Below are 3,929 nucleotides of genomic sequence, written 5' to 3'. Positions count from 1 at the left end.
CAAGGCCACAGAACCACTCCAAAAAGAAAAACAGAGCAAAAACCAATAAATCAAAAAGAAAAGGGCCAAAATCCAGGCTATTACATGTCCCTTATGTATTCCTCCGGGGTTACGGATTCAGTAACATGAGTTTCAACATATATAGGATTACCTGATATATAATGTTTGATTCTTCGACCATTCACCACCCTCGGATTTGTGCCTTCGAAGTTGTTGATTTTTATGGCACCAGAACGATGGACCTCCTCGATGATGTAAGGACCTTCCCATTTAGAGAGAAGTTTTCCTGCAAAAAATCTTAAACGAGAGTTGTATACAATACATAATCACCTACATTAAACTCGCATTTTTGTATCCTTTTATCGTGCCATCATTTAACTTTTTCTTTAAACAGTTTGGCATTCTCATAAGCCTTGGTTCTCCATTCATCAAGTGAGCTAATGTCGAAAAGCCTCTTCTCACCGGCAAGTTTGAAATCATAATTGAGCTCTTTAATGGCCCAATATGCCTTATGTTCTAGTTCGAGAGGTAAGTGACATGCTTTTCAATAAACCATCTTATACGAAGACATACCCATAGGATTACTGTATGCAGTTCTATAAGCCCATAATGCATCACCAAGTTTCTTGGACCAATTCTTTCTAGATCTATTAACAGTCTTTTGCAAAATTAATTTAAGCTCTCTATTGCTCAATTCTACTTGACCACTAGACTAGGGGTGATAAGGATATGCAATTCTATGATTAACATCATACTTAGCAAGCATTTTACGAAAGGCACCATGAATAAAATGTGAACCACCATCAGTCATTAAGTGAGGTGTTATGATCAGCACTACTAGTTGGAATAGCTTCTACCCACTTAGTACTATAATCAACAGCAACAAAAATATGTGTATACCCATTAGAGGAAGGAAACGGTCCCATATAATCAAAGCCCCAAACATCAAATGGTTCAATAACAAGTGAATAATTCATAGGCATTTCTTGACGTCTACTAATATTACCAATTCTTTGACATTCATCACAATACAAGACAAACTTACGGGCATCCTTGAAGAGAGTAGGCCAATAAAAACCGGATTGCAGTACCTTGTGTGCAGTTCTATCTCAAGCATGGTGTCCTCCATAAGCCTCGAAGTGACACTTGCATAGGATCTGTTCCTGTTCATGCTCAGGTACACAATGTCTAATAACACCATCTGCTCCTTCTTTATAAAGGTGTGGGTCATCCTGAAAGGATCGATATGGTTGACTAGAGGGGGGGTGAATAGGCAACTACCAATTTTTAGCTTTTCGTTACCAAATTAAACTTTGCATCAAAGTAGGTTGTCTAGGTGTGCAACTAGGTGAGCAACCTATATGATCCAATAACAACAAGCATACAAGCAAGCAAGGGAAGAAACACTAAAGAGCTTGCACAAGTAAAGGTAAGAGATAACCAAGATTGGATCCGGTGAAGACGAGGATGTGTTACCAAAGTTCCTTCCTTTTGAGGGGAAGTACATCTCCGTTGGAGCGATGTGGAGGCACAATGCTCCCCAAGAAGCCACTAGGGCCACCGTATTCTCCTCACGTCCTCACACAATGCGAGATGCCGTGATTCCACTATTGGTGCCCTTGAAGGCGGCGACCGAACCTTTACAAACAAGGTTGGGGCAATCTCCACAACTTAATCGGAGGCTCCCAACAAGACCACGAAGCTTCACTAGAATGGAATATGGATCCGAGGTGACCTCAACCGTCTAGGGTGCTCAAATACACAAGAGTAACAAGATCCGCTAGGGATGAGTGGGGGAATCGAAAATCCCTTGGTGGAAGTGTAGATCGGGGCCTTCTCAACCACTCCCGAGAAAATCAACAAGTTTGATTGGCTAGAGAGATAGATCGGGCGAAAATGGAGCTTGGAGTATTTAATGGAGCTTGAGCAATAAATGGAGCTTGGGGGAGGAAGAGGTGGTTGAGAAGGAAGAAGGGGACTCCCTTTTATAGTGGGGGCAACAATCCCGTTGCCCCCCACCAACCAGCCCCGCACAGGGCGGTACTAACGCTGAGAGGGGGCGGTACTACCGCCAGGACAATGGTACTGCCGCGTTGAGGAGACTAGTAGGGAACGGACCCAAATGCAGTATTACCGTGGTGGTAGGGCGGTACTACCGCTCCTGGAACGGTACTACCACCACTACAACCGTTACTAGTGCCGCAAAACCCGGCACGAGAAAAAGACCTCTCGAATCGAGGCGGTAGGAGCCAGACTGCCCAATGGTACTACGTCAGTGTGTTCAAGGGCGGTAGTACCGCTGTGGAGTGGTACTACCGCTTGTAACCCTTCGGCCATAGTACCGCAGGCAGTGCGCTACTACCGCTGGGGCGCGCGAGAGAGAAAAGGAATCTCTCAATGATGCTGAGGACAAGGCGGAGGTGCCTGGCCCCCAGCGGTACTACTGCTGTGGAGCCACAGGCGGTACTACCGCTGTGGAGCGGTACTGCCGCTTGGCTCCTCAGCGGTACTACCGCTGGGTGCGCGGTACTACCGCTTTGACCCAGACAGGACAAGGAAGAGAGGAGAGATATCTTCAATGGAAAGTAAATGCTCGGAGGGTGAGAAGCTCATGTGTATGTGATGATTCCACCCATGCAAAACCCCAACGGACCCCCTCTTGATAGTACGGTGCCCTCTACGCAACTAGACCACCGAGAAAGAAACGAAAGAGCTACACCGTCTTGAAATACACTCCAAGGGGAAGAAGGCGTCTCGTGCCAGGGGAGAATCTGTGAATTATTCAAAGCACAAGATTAGTCTGCAAACATGTTGTCACCAATCACCAAAACTGCCTTGAGAGAGATATGCCGTAACAATCTCCCCCTTTTTGGTGGATTGATGACAACTAGGGATTGGCGCAAGGAAAAGAAATAAAATAAAGAAAGCTAAGAACTACAAAATATAGACGGGCTCCCCTAGAATGTGTGCACCAAGAGATGGCACGACACACACATTCGGATCAACACTCCCCCTATATTTTATAGTCCAACAATACTAAGCACAAGATATATGAGAGAAGTGAATAAACAGGACAAGCATGCATCTCACAATAAACTACAGTACTCTGAAATGACATAAGTAATAAGGTAGCGATAGGGAGCATATGTCTCACACCATATGTCTAGAACTTAGGTCTCACACCAAACCAAACCAAAGAAGGACACCGAGAGAACACACAAGAAACCACAAGACGACTCAAAGCACGACACAAGAAGCAAATTCCTACACTCTCTCCCCCTTTGGCAGCGAGACACCAAAAAGGGCATAGAGTGACACTACGACTCCAGGTGATGGGAGGAGGAAGGTCTCGAACATCACATCTCTACATCTTCATCGTGGGTCGAAAACTGCTCGGCATCGGAGTCGGTCCAGTGGCAATTCTGATGAATCCAGTCCTCCTCTTTAGTGATCTGACCCTCAGACCCACTGGCAACTGTTGCTCCCATCTGACGCATGAGCTCCTTGTGGCGCGTCTTGGCATGCTTCTCCGCCACATGAGTCATGTAGTGACCATGAGACTCCATGCAGAAAAGCTTCTTCATCTTGCGCTTAAGCTTCTGTGCCCATGACGGCTCTGCACTAGAGGGGCCAAAGTTCTCCTCATGAGCATCAGTAGCGGCCTCACCCTCGGTCCCCATGGCAGCAGCAGCAGCAGACGGACCCCCTGTGGCAGCAGTAGCATATGGACTCCCTGTGTGAGGCGCTTTCCAGTTGTCCTTCTTCCTCAGACGCTTGATCTCATGAGAAACCAAGTCTCCAGTCTCTAGCAGCACTCTGGGATAAGTCTATGCCTAGGCCCTCTCAATGAGCCTCATGATGAATGGACCATAGATAGGACACTTGCGCTCAGACACGGCAGATAGAAGTTCAGACCACATGACATGAGA

Source organism: Triticum urartu, chromosome 6 (genome assembly GCF_003073215.2).
Source record: "Triticum urartu cultivar G1812 chromosome 6, Tu2.1, whole genome shotgun sequence".
NCBI lineage: Eukaryota > Viridiplantae > Streptophyta > Magnoliopsida > Poales > Poaceae > Triticum > Triticum urartu.
Note: the sequence above shows the minus strand (reverse complement) of the source record.